The 18,962-nt window shown below is 38.1% G+C and overlaps 1 protein-coding gene across 1 annotated transcript in view; it reads left to right on the forward strand.

Annotated features, from left to right (window-relative positions):
• Nucleotides 1-5,450: 5,450 nt before the first annotated feature.
• Nucleotides 5,451-18,962, forward strand: part of LOC139115884 (alpha-2,8-sialyltransferase 8E-like) — a 36,939-nt gene continuing 23,427 nt past the window's right edge. The window contains exon 1 of the mRNA XM_070678291.1: nt 5,451-5,605. The gene's annotated coding sequence lies outside the window, so the exon portion shown is untranslated. The remainder of the gene's footprint in view (nt 5,606-18,962) is intronic.

Consider the following 18,962-nt stretch of genomic DNA (forward strand, 5'->3'; position numbering starts at 1 on the left):
TTGTCGAGCAGCGCAGCCAGCGGTAGCGAATGGGAGAGGAGACCAGACTACACATTACGAATCTACAATCATCTATTCAATATTTTAAAACAATGCCATTACATTCAAATAATTTCACAGAACATTCCACGTTTCTTTGAGTATCATCAAAGGTATCAAAGGATCCAAATATGATACAAAAACCTAAAATGTATTATATTTTCAAAATCTAGGCTATTCTTGTAATAACACAACACACCTGGCATGACAAATGGTCAATATGACTGTGGTAAGTGATATTACTCTAATATATGATCCATTTCAAAACAATTAAACTATTAATTTTATGCTTCTACAGCAAGACCGAGCTAGTTTTCTAGCTACACAAATTTCACAGTATCATTCGAGCTATATTAACCGAACAATCATGTATTTCATGTTAATCATGCCCTTATTTATGAGACCTAGTTTTACACAGTACCCGAAGCTTGTTCTTAGTTACGTTATTACATTTTATGTCCATACTGCCCCAAATAAGGTCAGCAATGTGATGATACAATTGCAGTGAATTTCAAAAAAGCTGGTATTACAACGTGCTAGGGTGATATGAAAAACGTCTCTCGCTATAGAAAATGGCGCCACCTGCATTCATTACAACAGTGCCCCTTCGATAAAGTTTGCGACAATTTACCTAGTACGACGTTCACTGTGCTACAGTTTACATCGTCAGTGCCACCGCTCCCATCGAAAAACTCGCACGTACACTGACTGCATGAACATTTTTAGATTTTCTGTATCACATTTGCCGTAGATGAAACTGCACAGAACGCTAACAATAGCTTTTCCTTGCTACAATGTGTACAGTTCTCTACAACGATTGGTATTTCCTACGATTGACGTGTTCTGTAAGTGAGAACAGTGGACGTCGTATTGGGCTAAATTGTTGCAAAATCTATCAAAGGGGAACGTTTGCAATAGATGCAGTAAGAGTAATTTTATATCGATAGAAACGTTTTTCTAATCACCCTAGCACGTTGTAATTCCAAGCTTTTTTGAAATTCACTGTAAGCACTGATGGGAAAAGCCATTCACATTCAGCCAGGATTAAATTCGAAAATTCTCACACACTTGAGAGAAAAAAAATCAATTTTCTGAAAATCACAAAAGCACTCCAATTACATCATACTTCATCTTTTTAGACCTGCCACATTGTAAAATATATAGAAATGCTGTGAACTGCATAAACCTTCTTCTTTTTTTCAATTGCAAAGAGTAATATTAATTTACTGCCCACGTGTGGGGTTGTCAACCTTATCACAGACAAATAGAAAGACAGACTAGCAACGGGTTTGTTCAAGGTGTAAAGCGCTTACGTGGCCCTCCATGTTCGCCTCGTTTCAGGTAGCTCACGCCTCTCTTTTCCGAAGAGTGCCGACCATGCATCATTCGGTAATTTCCGGATTTTCGCCAATATTTTAGCGAAAGTATGTTCGGCAAAGTTTGTGTTGTTGTTGTCGTGTGGTGCTGAGCGGAATTGGCGTGCTGGCGAAAATGGGAAAGTTTTGAGCTTCGGGAAAGTGAGTTTTACCATATTAAAAATTCCTCTCACATTTTTATGAATATATAATAAGTGTGTTTGAACCAAATTTGAAAGTCTTTTATCGATACTGTATGGTTTTACTCGATGGTTTACGGTTAGTCATATCGTCTTTTAAAAGTTGGTCATGGAAGGACGTGCTTATGAAACTGCTGGCATGTTATGATTTTTTATTGGCGTGAAGAAGTATTTCTGCCCTGAGAGCTCACAAAGTAAGTATGGTTGCTACGCGACTGGCAGCACGATGCCATCTCCGTCGTACTTTTCGCATAATCTCGTGCAATTATCAACCATGAACAAAGTCTCCAAAAAATCAAACACCTGTGAAGCTCATTTTAATATGAAACGGCCATAGTCTACCGAGACGACCATGGAACAAAAGGCATGCCGCGTTGCTAGTCTGTCTTTCTATTTGTCTGTGACCTTATGCAATGGCCATTCCCCAGATTCTAATCGATATAAGTATGTGCATAAACAAGAAAAGTAAATTCATTAATTTTGATACACGCGGTTGGTATAGACCCCAGAGTAGAAACAGAGGACCTTATTTGCGCCTCAAACAAAACTTTGTAGTAGCGTAACTGCCTATGGGTCAGTACAAATGATGAGAACAGCCATTTAATCCTTTAAGGTACGCTTTTCCTGAAAGGTGTCGAGAGCATTGGAATGATCTAACATTTGTACATAAACATCGAGGACAGTGGTGTAAGTGGATGTGTTAAAGTCCCAACCCGACCAGTTTCTATGTTGCGGAAAAGTTGGAAGGCGGGTTAATGAAGTTAATAGCGTATTACTCTTATTGATTATCAAACAACACCGTGAGTTGCTTTTCACCAATGTTTTTCATGGGCACTTATTTCTCCTCAACCGTCTTCCAATTCTGCTCAATACTTTGCTATGTTTCTTATCGATATATTTCGTAATTTATTGATAGACGACACTTACTTTACATTGTCTTACAAATATTGTTTTATTTAACACAGCAGACATGCATGTGTAAGCGGTAATGAGAAAAAAAAGCTTTATAAATAGCAAGTCCCCGTGGCAACATCATACTAATTCAGACAGATCACTAACAGTGACGCACAGTATCAGTGGTGTTCATGACGTGGTGGGTATGGCCTATTTTGGGCAAATCGGCCATACCCGTCACGTCTATTAAAATTCATGAGTTTACTTTTCTTGTTAGCGCACCCACTCATATCTATTGGAACTCTGGGGAATGCTATTACACAAGGTTGACAACTCCCGTACGTGGGCAGTGAATTAAGATTTCTCTCTGTAAGACACGATTCCGAATAAAGCAAGACAAATTTGTTGCTTTCAAAACATTCCCTTCAAACACAACACTAAAGTTCATCAAACAAGGAAAACTATGCAAAACTAGCAAAGCCGTTTGTAACGGGCATTCAAAACAGTGAGCATGTAATCTAAGGTATTCTAGAATGCTTGTCCACGGTCCCTCGACAAACCTCGGCTTGCCGTATAGCATGGAGCACGGAGACAGCTCCGCTCCTGGCTCCATGATCGTAGCTAGCGACTTACCATAGAGGTAGAAGAGAACTCCATGGACTAGCATACCATAGCTTGCCGTACAGCATGGAGGTACTACCTCTGCTCCAGGCTCCATGATCGCATGCTAGCGACTAACAATTGAGGTAGAAGAGAACTCTGCGGACTAACGTACCGTGGCTTTCCGTATATCATGGGCGTACTAGCTCGGCTCCTGGCTCCATATAATCTTTGCAAGCGACTAACCATGGAGGAAGAATAGAACTCCATGGACTAACGTTTCACTTGGTTGTAAAAGTAAGACCACGGAGGTTGCAGTTAGTATGTGTATTTACTAAAAGCGATCTTCCTTCACGGTATCAACCGATGCACGATGGCACGGTCCGTGACGATGGTGAGCTATTAGCCCTACAGCCGGTATGAGTCAATAGTGATCGACTATGACTACGCCGTAGCCGTATTATAACCCTACTGCACAGAACGGATTAGCCTGCTTGCAGACTGACGCTAGAGTAGCCACAGAGGCCCTTCTTTTATTGACATGTAGTCTTTGGTCCGGGTAGAGGGATTGTGGTCCGGGCAAAATTTGCAGCTACCTATTAAGTGTGTGTACGGGTGATTTGTGTTCGTCCACTGTGTTTCCCTCCATTGTGGTGGAGGGTAACGTAGTGAGCAGAACATGTTCATGTACACAGAGGTCCACACAGCATCGTACCTATGGTGCATTAGCTACATTGACAGTAGCTCATGGTTAATGGAATAGACCAAGAGTGGCCCAACTGAACTTTCTTACGGAAATGTTTTTCTTTTTCGGAAGTATATCACAGCATAGACCCTTGAGCGAGAATCTCCTTTAAGATAATGTATTCTTACTCGCCCACTTACCAAATAAAACTTCGTGGATGAGGAGCTCATACAAAGATACCCATCCAATATATCCCATGTATTACTGAAACTAATCTTTCAGACACAAATAATAATCGCATACAATCCAAACAAAAAACACAAAAGACACATTAGTTAAGGACAAACGAACAGAAACCGCATAGTAACAGACTCTTCAGCAAAATTTTGAAGGCTTACGTTGGCGCTAGATTGTCGCATCAGAAAATTTACTTACTAGATAACAATTTCAATGGAAAACAAAAGGATATCACACCTCCATAATCCGCTTACATACTAGTACTAAAGCGATCCCCGAGATCGCCAAAAATGTCTTTAAACGCACACTTACAGGACCGTTGGCGCACAATGGGGGATTACTGATGACGCAGCCATTTGCATACACTGGGCGGCAGTTTTTGCAATCTCATAGCATCGCTTTGACCGTATGATGAAATTTGAATAATCAGGCTGGGCACTTTCGTGACATATGCAAGGAGGGGTCAAATGGTCGTACAGAGAACACTTTTTGAAACATATGCGTTCTCCGACAAAAAACGGAACATTTTTTAAGTTTATATTCGACTCAAGTTTATTCACTATATATATTCAGAGACATCATATGCAAGATTCAATGACTATGAATGCCTGATATACATGGCAAAATTATGGGTGGGACCAAACACGGCACGTCCGATCAGTTAGCGTTGCTTTTTTACATTTGCGTAGTTTTACTATAATCAAGCTTTTATAGGGGAATTTCCTGTTTAACAACTCAAAACATTCTAACAACACTGTTAGTAGAGCAAAGCAATCAAACAAGAACCAAACAAACCTCATAAACTCGACTGATAAAGGAACTACTCAGGGTTCTGAAATGAAAGCGGAAAAAGGATCACAGCGTCTCGGACATAACCGACCCGGCTTCGTTTCGCCATGGTTAATTTCTAACACCAAAAAGCCGACCCACAACACAGTGAAAAGCATAAAATTACTCCACTCAAATAGTCACTAAACAATTACACAATCAGACCATACCACAAAACCTTACGCCACAAGACTCTTAACATAATTTAATAGCCGAAGTGAGCGGCTGCGCATGCGTTCTCTTATTTTACTTGCAATGTGTCATGTTTTCCTGTGTTTCGCTACAAACTGATAAGGAGACTTTTACTTAAGCAACAATTTTGCTTTCCAAGTCACTAACCCAACCATTTTAAAGGGATGGTCAAGATGGCCAGAACAGCCAATTTTGACCAATTAGGTTCAAGAATCTGGGAAACAGTGCTAGAAGCGTACGTGTGCGATATATATATTGACGAGATAAACATTGAGAACAGTAGATTAAGAGAGGTGTGACTGGTCAAACTGGTTAGTTTCTGTGTGAGGAAAAGTTGGACTGAACTCCATTATCGCTACTGCACATGCGCGAATATGCTGGTGGATATAACTTGACCCGAGACATGGGCGTGGAGTGAACACTTGTCAGGAACATTAGAGTAAGCACGTACACCATATTCCTGGACCTAGGTGTATACGATTAATGTTATGCTAGGTGCTACAATGCACTTTTTGTGTCTCTCTCTGTCTTTATTATTTGACAAGCAACAAGCGTCCAACACAAGATCTACACAGGTAAGTGTAACGTTCAAGCAGTAAATAATACCATAACTAGTTTCATACAAGGATATATAAATGCAGATTATTGCTAAACGTTTTGGAAACAAAAATAAGTCGCAACATTGAAAACATTCTATTCTGATCATAACTTTGCTCTTTGAACATTGCAGCGGTCGTCAAATTTCTTGTAATAATTTATTCAAACATAATGTGTTCATTAAGATTATGACCTATGGACTGATAAAACATTTTCGGGTAAACGGCTGACAGCGTTAAATGCTAAACCTTCGTGCTGAAGCCAAGATATGTGTTTGCTCAGTAGAACTGCGCGCAGACAGTTGACAACGATTATCAGAGACGATACTAGTATCTAATTTGCGACCATTAACTTCAAAATATTATTTTACTTCGTGGTCTTACAATGCTAATAAAAATACTTATTTACGCATGTTAGCGTACAGTTTTTACAGTCCACATATTGTTTCAATGAAGGAAAAATCGAGCTTAAGATAGCTGAGGTTAAAGCTTTTCTCCCTCTGATTTCAAAGACGATTAAAACATGGCCGCCATTTTATAATATGTAAACTATTAGAAACCGTTGGAATATGAACACTTTTCCCTTTAAGTTTTTATATCTACGCCCTAACAGCTTTATGTATAGTACTGATGTTTTCAAGCCAAACGTTTTCTTAAAAGGCTTATCTTTAAGCGTACACCTCCTTCGTGTTCTAAGTAGTACTCGGTATCGTGTAGTAGCCCCCTAATACTTGTCGCTTACCGAGCAGCCTATGAATTTACCGTGCCAACATAGATGAATAATTTGAAAACGAAGGATACATAATATTTCAAGCTTAGAGTTGGCACACTTCAGTTCAGATGTGTGCCTTGTAAATCCTCCACAACTCGAGTTTGACATAAAATTCTATGTGTTGAAATAACTACAAGCCTTGATAAACGTTTAGGTGTGTATATATGTATGGGTAAAATTCTCATAAAAAACAACACCCGCTCATGTATTCTCGGTTTCGCTAATCTAGTCTTTGCTGAGCCATCACTGTCAAAGTTCGATTGTTGGAGGAAGACAATATAAAAAATATTGTGCAGCACGGGTACACATATTAATAAGTCAATCAAATATACAATTAAAAACGTTATTTTACATTATTTTCCCTTATCAGCAGATTTAAACGTTAGATGATTTAGCAAAAGCTGAATGAGCTAAACCCAAACTACATGAGCGGGTATAAAATTAAACGTTATTCTGTGCACCACGTGTGTAAAATAAAACACGGCATAGAAGGCGGAAAATAAACGACTTTAGGCAACAAACTCCACCCGCAGACTGTGAAAACGTCAGGAATGGTTTCCTTTACACACCGAATGGCGTCGACGTTAAGGGCTCAGTTTGTTGCTGCATCATGAACAAAAAAATAAACAAAAAGTGCTCTGATTAAAAGACAATGATCGTCGACGAAATGACGGCACATAATAAAACACAAATAAACGCAATAGTAACCACTGTACTAGACTAGTGAAAACTTTCACCTCATCAAATAAGAAAGTGGTAATTACAGAAATCAGGTAAGGTGCGGAAATGATCATAAACTAGTATTTTCTGAAGATTTCACAAATGTTTAAGCGAGGCAGAATTTTTTGTGTTGCCTAACATGTCTTAGTTTGTTGCAATCTATAACAAACCGTATTGGATTTACGTGTTATAAACACCCTTTGCTAATTGCAATGTAAATATTTACATGGTCAATAACGAGTACAAAAATCGTTATTTACTTTAATTTTTCCGCGGGTAAATTACTCACATGTGTTACATTACAGACTTCTAATCGGCTGTTGTTTACACGTCGCGCATTGCACACCTGTAGTATTTCATGCAATTTTAGCGTACTTTGTGGCCAGTTAATTGCGGAGACAGAATAGTCAGGGATCCAAATTTCTCTGAGCAAAATTTATGTAAGCCAATCTTCACATAATTAACGGATGTAGAATTACGCTGTGGGTTCGAATCCGATCAGATCCTGATGAGACAATCTGGTGCCAAAACAGGCCTTTAAACAATGATGTGGCTTCTGACAGGTGACTCTCTTTGCAATCAACACTGTCGATGTGAATTAATCTTGCTATTCTCCCAAACATTGCCCTTGAAAATTAGTGACATCTTAGAAATATCACCTTTTTTAAAAAAGCTCTGACCTTTTTTGTTTCCTTCTATGTGTGTTTTTTAATTCAATTAGGTGGCTCGGTTTGTAAAATTTGAGATGTATAATAATATACCTTAGATCTTTGAATGCAAATACTTGCTACATTATTCATCACACCAAGCTCTCATTACACAGTTTTCCGGTCTCGAAGAATGTCATTTTCCTCTGTTTATATTTTTGGCTTCTTTCCATGGTCATTTTAGTTTCATTGTCTACGTGATGTCTCAAAGGATACAAGAGAATTACTTAAGACTTACCCTTGCAACAAAAAACAGTCATAGTGAAAAGGGAATGCGGTAAATGAAAATGATCAACTTTTAATTTCTCTATGTGGCTGTATGTTCCAGGTGCTTTGTATACGTAGCATAAAGTGTCCAACGTTCATCATGTGTGAGAGAATATTTGTCTGATGATCAGTTCTTACCCAGCTGTCATAGTTCTCCAATCGAACACAATTGGCTTTACTTTCAGTGCACTTCACTAAATACTCAGCTGCTGCACAGTAAATGATACTTTGAGACTGCTTTCAACTGGACCATGGCATAATAATAGCATAGCAGAAATGGCAAGATTACAATCAACTTCTGTTGCATGCCCTGGGAATTAGGCCCAGGGCGGCAATACCGATGGATGCCGGCGGAACTAAGCGCTAAGTTGCCGTCAGTGTTATTCAAGAATATAACCACACCCGTTGAAAATGGAGTCACACCAGAGTCAATAGTCTTACAGAGCTTCAAGTCATTTCTTGATCGATATAATCTGAGTTTTTGTCGTGTGCACAGTTACTTATTGGTTGCAAGTCCGCTGTGTACCTACGCTCTACGTGTAAGTGTGCATAAACACGTAAGTGGGCCGCGTAGGCGTACAGTGAACTTGCAGCCAACAAGTAACTGTGGTCTTTTGTATATGTCTTGTGTACTTATTGAACAACGTACTAAACTGTCATCCTTTTCAGAAAGTGTTCAACTTTGGATACCATTTTCCAGCCACAATTATACAGCAAATACGCGTTGGGCTACCTTGATGGCATTTTCTTATACGCAGAAACTACGCTCACAACAGAAAAAATTGCAGTTGCGGTCGTATATAATTGTATTTTACAGGCCTGTATTTATCTTGCCCCGTTATCTCACTTGTTTATGGCGCATTAGTCAGTTTCAGTGCAGCCAATAATCAGCACGGAATAACTAATTGATCTTTGTAACTCCTTCATCGCATGAAAAGCACACTGACTATAAAAACAAATCATAAATTTTAAAACAGTTTTTTTCTGTCTGTATATACACAGGTTATAAATGTACGGATATACCACTGACCTTTTTTTAAAATATCAGAGATTCAGAAGAAACAGTGTGTACTCAGTCAGTAACAGGTGTTACATGGGCCGTAAATTAATGATTTACAAAACTAGTGCTACCCGCCCTTTTGTAGCATCGTATGACACACACATGCCAAAAGAATGACAAATCTACTAAAGGTGAAGTCGAATTCTGTCCTAAAACTACAGTCAATTTTTCATAAGCTTACCAAACACCCTCATGGCAAACAGAAATCATAGATACATCACCTTGTGACGCCACGTAATCGAAAAGTGAGATGTTTCTGTTAAGATTGTTACTAAAACACGTTGGTAAACTGTGGGAAAGAAAAATACCCTCCAAGACTGCCTTTTACACTGGTAAACATCTTTATTTAGTTGGCCCACGTTTACTGGTTAGCCTTTGTCGGACGATTTTGTCGGACGATTGCAACTTTTCTTTGCTTTTTCTTTGGGGCGATAGGTTTAATTTGTTTGCTGCTTTAATCGGTGTTCAGTCTCTCTTTATGGTCTTTATCTGCACAGTATGATTTCTCATACCGGACTCTCATCATAGTATGTTTTCTGGTTATCATTAACAAAGTCAATATCGCGTTTAATATCTTATTTGATAGATTTGACATTTTATTTTCTTAGTCACACTTATTGAAAGACAGCTGCTTCAATTCACATATTGTCGATTTCACCTGGTATATGGCTATTTGCACTTCAGCCATGGGAGCACGCTTGTAATATAGGTGAGGAACTCAACTCTGCCTTCCTCTGATGACCTTTGACCGATATTTACATTTATCAACAGCGATAACTATGTCCGTAGTAAGTAGGTTTCTGCAGTTAGCCTATACCAGAAATATGCTCATGTGACATTTCAAAAGCTGACTATTGCCGTTCTGAAGTCATATAGGGAGACCAAAGCCCAAACGAATGCTACTTATGTCCCCTTGTGTGAATGACAGCATACATTGCAACAAACTTGAAGCAAATGGTACCTTGTGCAGCATAAACAAAAAGTATCCCATGTCACACAGATTAAGGAAAATAATTTTCATCAGTTGGTAAACTGTATAAAAGAACAATTTTCGTGAAGATTCACTTTCTAAACGGATAAAATTCCTCATTCAGTCTGCATTGTTTACTGGTTAACCTTTGTATGACGATTTCAAGGTTCTTTTCAACACGGGTCAACTAGTTGCACAGAACAGGATCCTTGCTTATTCGATGTACAGATGATTGTTTGGGAGATAGGGTTAATTTGTTTGTTGCTTTAATCGGTGTTCAGTCTTATCCATTGCCTTTGTCTGCTCAGTATTATTTATCATACCATACTTTCATCAGAGAAGTATGTCTTCTGGTTATCATTAACAAGGTCAATATCGCGGTTAATATCTTATTTGATAGATTTGGCCATTGGGTCTTTATTTTCTCAGTCATACTAATTGATGTACAGCTGCTTCAATTCACATGATGTCGATTTCGCCTTGTATATGGCTATTTGCCCTTCAGCAATGGGAGCACGCTTGCAACATAGGTGCGGAACTTAAGTCTCCCATCCTCTGATGACCTATGACCGATATTTTAACATTTTCGACAGCTACAACCATGTCCACAGTCAGCCATAAACAGAAATATGCCTCTGGAGTGAACCAAAACCACAAATATGCTTGTGTGAGATTTCAAACGCCGACTATTGCCGTTTTACACTCATATTAAGAGACCCAAATTCAAACGCTTACTTCTTATTCCCCTTGTATGATTGACCACACACGTATCAACAAAGTAATAGTACCATTTTCAGCATAAGTGAAACGTTTCCGATCAGCAAGTGTTCTACCTAAGTAACACAGATAAGGAAAATAATTTCCAGCAGTTGGTAAACTTAGGGACAGAATAAGTCTCGCTAAGTTTGCTTTTCTCCATGGATAAATATCCTCATTAAGTCTACCCATGTTTACTGGTTAACCTTTATCGGGCGATTTCCAGGTTTTTTTAACATGGATTCGCTTATTATACAGCAACAGGATCTTTGCTTAATCGATGCATTGGTGATTGTTTGAGGTTAATTTGTTTGTTGCTTTAATCGGTGTTCAGTTTCACATTATAGCCTTTGTCTGCATGGTATACCATATCTTCATCAAAGTATGTCTTGTGGTATCATTGACAAAGTCGATATCGCGGTTAACATATAATTTGATAGATCTGCCAATTGGGTGTTTGTTTCCCATGTTTCCGGTCTTTATTTCCGATACGTTAATGTTCTGCCCATGTCACACAGATAAGGAGAATAATGTCCATCAGTTGGTTTCTCTTGCAACATTGTTCCATAACATATTTTACCGTTTTTGCAAGAATACTTTAAAGCTTTCAAACTTCTGAATGTGTTTTATATCCTTAAGGTTAAGTAGCTATTACTTAATATTTATGTTTTCATTCGTTGTTTTTGTTATCAAAGTCAACTGGCTTCGCTAATTATGATTTTGCTACTCGCAAACAATATTGTTACACAATTTTCACCTTGTAAGATCAGCCTGTACATTTGTAGACAGCATTGTTTTTTAATGCCAAATTATTAAATGAGATCACCAGAATAGCAGGCAGGCGGATGTCACAATGTGACAAATAATACCAGGTATAACTAAACAGGCTGTCACATATTAATCATCTTCTGTCACATTAGTTTATCATGAATCTTGTGCGAGTCACGGAATCTTCATAAGTCAGTTTATTCCAGTCTGCCTGTGATTTTACCAGTTTGCATTATGAATTTCAAAAAACCTTTTGTCACGACCCCTGGGCGTACAAAGCGTATGTGGGATGCATGGTTGGTAAAATTTTCCTATCATACACAGCTAGATATTTTGATGTTGATAAGGAAATTTTAATTTTGCTTGAGCAGGGGACATATTTTTAGCTGGTAGGGAACAGATTATAGTTTTTTTCTCGGGCAGGGCAGATGTCGTTTAATTGGTCTTGGGACGAGGATTGGGGAGAAAATGAAGTTACTTGCAAAATTGGGACAGGGGAAGTGGAGCCTGTTATAAAATTAAATATGGAGAAACTTAATCACAAGGCAGGGGAGCTTCATGTCTTCACAGGAATGATGAAATTTCAAGGGCAATTTTTTCAAGAGCAGGGAAATCGACAAAATTTCTTCGCCACAGGGCAGGGGAGCTTCAAAAATTGGCAATGAGGAGGGGAAACGGGCAAAAATATGTGGGGAGTTGGTAAAAATGACGGTTTTAGTGCGGGAGGGCATGTCGAAAAATTTTCAGTTGGAGGGGAAATTATGAACAGATGATTAATTACCCTCTAGACTTAAAATTAGTCAGTTCACATTACTTGTTATGCACAATATATCTTATTATTTATTTTAAAGGACCCCTTTAAAAGTGCAGTGTTTGTTAGCTGAACCTGAACATATTAGGTCTTATAAACATAATCTAGGAGTCTTTGTATGAGAATTGATTGACTAAATTGAAACTAAGATATATATATATATACATGTATGATAGGTATCTGATTGAAACTGACATCTATTTCCTGAAAAAATGGTGCCACTTAAACCGCAATCATAATAAAGCATTTCTGAAAAGCTTGAATGTGGAGATGTATTAGATGCGCGTCATAACAAGTTAATGACACCTTTCAACAGCATATCACCTTTTGGGGGATGAATTTGTAAAAGTGTATTATTATACATGCAAAGAAACTCTTGAAAACTAAATTAAAAAAAAATGGTTATCCCTTATATATCTATTGAATTTTCAAATTATACTCTTTGAGTCGGAGTAAACAAACACATTATATAATGGAAATCACAAGCTTCTGTCATCCAAAAACATGGGTCAAAAGTCACATCACATTTTCATTCTGTACAGAAAAACGAAGCACAGCAAATCACATCACAAAGTACCAGTCATATATTAACGCAATCAAATTCACGAAAGCAAGAGATCTGGACTTCCAGGAAAAAATCAGATGTTATATAGGTGTTTTAAAAGGTTAGGCGCATCTTATCACACATGTAGCATCTGCCACACACCAATCTGTTTGTCCAAAATTGGAAGTGATCACAATATACAGGCTATTGTCACTGATGCCACCGTTGATCATCTGTCTATCAGACACATAATACTTACATTTATCAACAAGCCCATGAAACCTGCCAGAAAATGTTTGTATTTATCATGTATAATCAATGCCTATCAGAGTAAAAATGAAAATGCACAAATTTTCTTGCAGACATGCAATTAATGTCCTTTAGACATCTACTCATGAACATTAATGACACTTTGTTTTCTTGTCATATGTTGGCGAAAAGAACATTTTACGTCAGCGAGATTCACGTCGTGCAGCTTATGGTATGTATTTGCCAAAGGCGCTTCGTTTAGGATGTTTGTTTACCATTAATTATACAATATGCATTATGGAAATGTCTAATTTTGGTTAAACGTTAGGATAACACTTGGTGTATGGTGTGACACCTGATATGGTGACCCCTTACCTAAGCACCTGCACAGATTAACCCTATGTATGCCTACAGCTTTGGCTAAAGTTGGAAATCGTCTAGAATGGGAGCATAACCTTTGATGTCCTTTGACCGATACCTACATTTATCAACCGCTGCAATAATGTCTGCAGTTAGCCATAAACACAAATACACCCTTTTTGCTTCCGCAGCCACATGTAGGGTACCTATGTTTCCTAGCATGAATGACATATTCAGCATAAGTAAGACATCCCTTGCAGGCATATAGTCTACCTATATCATAGAAATAAGAACGATTATTTTCATCAGTATTTTTCTATGTCAACAAGCACGTGATCACGTTTACCAAGCCATGTTATAATAATTAAGGTTTTGTTGGCATGCCACATCTGTCATAGACAGTACAGCCATATTTTGTCCCGTTTCACGTACTTTTGACTGCTTAGCATGAACTGGAAAAGCATCTGTCAAATAGCTTTCTTTTCAAATTTGTGTCAACTTTTTTTCTTGTCTGTTAAGGGTAGCTATTACTTTTCATGTATTTTAACCATTATATATTTCCTACGAATGTCACTGGTTTCAATAACTTTTCAACTCGCCCCGAATATTGTGTTACACGGTATTCGCCTTGTCAGCTCAGCCTGTACTTGTTGAGACTCCATTGTTATTCTAAATGTCAGATCACTGAATGATCTCCCATAACAGCGGGCAGGAGGGTGTCACAATGTGATATATAATACCAGGCATAACAAAAAAGGCTCTCATTAATTCATCATTATCTGTCAAGGTAGAATGCTGTGCAATATAACACAATTATATTACCATGCCCTGGCCGTCGCATTTTGAATGGTCGAGCTAAACTACGTGACTGACCACAAATACACAGTAATGATCTGTTTACATGCCCATGAATATGAATAATAAGATTAACTACTAAAAGTATCGTAACTTTACAGCTCAAACGTAAATCATAATCAATCACAAATTAAAATGGAGCACTGGTGGGCCAAGTTGAGATACTTTTTTATGAAAATATCTCCGGATTTGCAAATGTTTTACAGCGCGTGTGACATTTTGTCGCGTATTGCTCAGTTCTGGGGTCCAGTTTCGTTCGCTCCGGAAATTTCGCAAATTTTGACGATTTTCTCGGTTCGTTGATAATATGATGGAAATAACAGACTCGGCTCTGACCATTAACGTTTATTTATGGGCGCGGGCTCGAGTAAAGCCAAACAGTCTCATCCTACATATTTGCGAACCAATTAACTATGTGATACAGACTTACTGATCAATGTGCCCGTACTTTATAACATATATGGCGTTCTTGATCCTCTTGCCAATAAAAAGCAGACATTCATGAACAGGTAGCAGCCATTTGATGCTTAGCCATTCCAGTTTAGATTAAAATAAGCTGTAAACACAGACTCTTATTCAACATCAAATAGTCCTCATTTCAAAGTATGTGTTTTTAACGCACGGTTATTATAACTTTTGCAAATTGTTCATATGTTTTTGTTGCCTGTGTCAGCAACAGTTTCCATGTATACTTCGCCACAGCATGTTCAAATACCCATTACCGAGGTTGTTTATACTGACATTATACCTTTGTCCTGTTGTTTTGATGATCAAAGTCCACTCCAGACTTCAATTTTTAACTTTTCACCAATTTTTACAACAACATGGACAAGTAAGATGAACGCTGTAATTGATGCATGCTGTCAATGGTTACAGTTACTGACGGTTTTACAGATTGTCAATTATTGAAATATCAAAGTTTCCTCAAGCGATGGAGGGAGAAAGTCACCTTTTTTATTTTAGGGATCATTTAACATTTTTAGTGAGTAGATTGGTTTCTGTTATTTAAACGGAGATGCAGAAGGAGTTTGCAGGCCCAACCCCGGCTATAAAGATGACCGTTACCTAACTGTAATGCTTGGGTCCAAGAAATGCTGCTTCCAGCTTTAATTTTGTATTTTGTACAGGTACAATATTACCTTGAGCATGGGATAATGAATGTTACAATACGATTAATGTTAAAGCTAGCTGCTGAATGTTTGCATATTTGATAAAGTTTGCGACAATTCTCTAATTCATAAAAGCAGTACACGTCTTTCCATTAACCTTGATTCCAACTCACCTATTTATAGTAGCATGCTACTTCAAATCAAGCGACATAATGACGCCTGTAATTGCATTCTGCTGGCATACCACTAGAGCTCTTTTGTTTGCTGTTTTTTGTCAACTATGGTCGTAGATCATTAGAACATCATGACAAGCTGTATTTCAAAGCGATGAAAGCATTTGTCCATTGACGATATTATCGATGACCAATACATCTTATTATTGCCTCGATGTGAGAGTTAGCGGGCCGGTGAACGGTGTACTGACTGGTTTCCATGGTTACCCGGTCCAGTGAAGCCCTTCGACTTTTTCGACGTCGAAGTAGACGCTTAACGCTATATGTAAAATATCCATACGCGCACTGCTATTTTGACTTTTTCGTTAAAATCTGTTTGATACTGGTCGATAATGGTAAAATTGTTTAAGTAAATGTCAAATAGCATTAACTGTGAAGAGGTATGTAATAAAAATATTGTTGCCTGTATACATGAGTTTATATGCCCTCGTAGCAGGAGACAATTTGCCCTCCGCGCGTCGGACAAATTCTCACTCTCGGGGCACATAAACCCATGTATTTCAGGTAATAATATATAACATTTGTACCTTTTGTTAATTTCACCGGACAACCATAAGTCGCAAAATGCATTAAAATGCTAAAACTTCACATTCACCTCTAGCAAGGCATCGATATACGTTGTTCAATATATATTTTCCACCAGATGTTTCTTGAAGAATCTCTACCATCATAGCCACATCAAATATTGGCAAACTATCCATGAAAGTATACGCTGTTAAGTTGTAGTGCGGATTGATAAAGTAATCTAATTTGAGTTGCTTTATTCGCTTCCGGCTTTCATCAAGTATTTGCCGGTCGTGCATGTTGTTTGTTTAAACTCCTATTTGTTTGAACTCTTTTTTACATACTGCCCGACCCTTACAGTTGATATCTTTAATTTACAGTATGAATCCAGCGAACAACGAATATTATGTATCAGTTTTTGCGGGAGCCTTTAAGTTTCCTCTTGTCTTGGTTGTAGTGAATTTAATGGTTGCGATCGCAGAGTTGAAATGGATAGCGTCGCGTTTCGTTTTTGGAGTCGCAACATACAGAGATCCAAATAAAGGGTAACTGAGTTTGACAAAGTGCGAAAAGTAATATTTTAGAGGTAACGCGGCCTAATGACTCTTAACCTCAGAATCACAATAAACCGGAAAAGAATGCAATGCAATAGTATATGCGCGAATGCCAATTCGGATCAAAAAACTAGAACAAACATGTGTTATTTACATTCGCCGATACTAAATTTAATGGATAAATCTGGCTTTGTGTATAAAGTGCAATGTGAAGAGTGCTCTGCCCACTACATAGGTGAAACCGAGAGACGGCTGCGTAAACGGATTCACGAACACAAGAGAGATTTGCCACCGGAGGGTCGACCAAGCACACGTTTGATGATGACAATATTTCAGTTCTGGACAGGGAATCCAATTGGTTTCTACGTGGAATCAAAGAAACAATACACATCGCTAGCTCTTATCCAGAATTGAATCGTCACCACGGCCACTTTACCTTACCATCAGTATACAGTGGCCTAATTCATCTGCGTGATATACGTGTGATCACTGAACCACGTGACCGGTGCCAATTGTCCAGCCAGTGTCATTCATGCTGATGAAGGGTTACCGGATGGACCCGAAAGCTAGAGACAGTAGTAACTTTATTTGTTGAGTGAAACGGTTAAAACCACATCATGACTAAATTTAAAGTTTGCAATGTGGTGTCTGCACAGACAATGTTGGTATTAGCATTATATTTCCTCCGCACACAAGATTATCTTAGTTTGTCAAAAGCTGTCAATGAATAACACATTGTCAGTGTGGATTGTGTCGTCAATGCCGACTTGTCCCTTGCTTTTCATTTAGCGCGACAAAAAGCGTATGATCATGGTACTGGTAAGGTAAGCGCCAACAAATTAATTGCTTCTACTTTCGTCGTCATTGAAATTCATATTTATTTTTAATTTTTACAGCGTTGGCTAGATACTCAAACGGTGTCCAACATTGCTACAGTGGACTTAAATGGGTGCGCCTGTGTGTGTGTTTCAGATTATATTACCATGCCCTGCCTGTCACATTTTGATTGGTCGAGCTGAACCACGTGACTGACCACAAATACACGGTAATGGTTTGTTTAAATGCCCGTGAATATGAATAATAAGATTCACAACTCAAAGTATCGTAACTTTACATCTCAAACGTAAGTCATAATCAATCACAAAATAAAATGGAGCACTTGTAGGTCAAGTTGAGATACTTTTTTCTGAAAAGGTCTCCGGATTTGCCATTTTTTACAGCGTGCCTGACAGTGCGTCGTGTATTGCTCAATTTCTTGGGCTCAGTTGTCGTTCGCTCCGGAATATTTCGCAAATTTTGACGGTTTTCTTGACTTCGCTGATAATATAATGGAAATAACAGACTCCGGCTCTGACCATTAACGTTTATTTGTGGGCGCGGGCTCAAGGAAAGCCAAATAACGGACTCGGCAAGCCTCGCCCGTTAATTTTTGGCTTTCCTCTCGCCCTTTCCCACAAATAAACGTTGATGGTCAGCGCGTCGCCCGTTATTTCTATAATATTAATCCGTAGGCAGACATAACTTAAAAAATATTGTACAAATCGGTACATTGTATGATCATGGTTTGCATGATTTAATACAATTTGCATAATAACGAAATTTTTGCACTGTATTATATTTCAAAAATCTTTATCAGCATGACATACTGAAAAATAGGTCATTTGCATACTGACTCACTTCATATATCAAAGTATATGTACTGATTTTGAGCTGACGTCTGCATGTGTCATACACAGCTTCAGTTATATTAAACGTTTGATTAGTGTGGCACGTGATATTCAAGATAAACATTGAAATTTGCATGTCAAGTTATGATGGACCTGCAGTATTTAAAACTGCCAGCATACAGCTGCACAGATAAATTTTGTAGAATTAGGTAAATCGTTTATGTAAATAATAAATAGCAAAGGTAATGGAACATCGGAGTTAATACATATGTTACCTGATTCGTGCTCTCCTGCGATATCCCTTTGTTTGAGTTACGGATGTAGGCAGGAAATGCATAAATCATAAAATTGCGATTTATAAAATACGCGTTTTACTGAATCAAATACTTTGGAAATGCCTGAATATGGGAGAAATGAATGTAAGTGATTA

This window comes from Ptychodera flava, chromosome 17, assembly GCF_041260155.1.
Source record: "Ptychodera flava strain L36383 chromosome 17, AS_Pfla_20210202, whole genome shotgun sequence".
NCBI lineage: Eukaryota > Metazoa > Hemichordata > Enteropneusta > Ptychoderidae > Ptychodera > Ptychodera flava.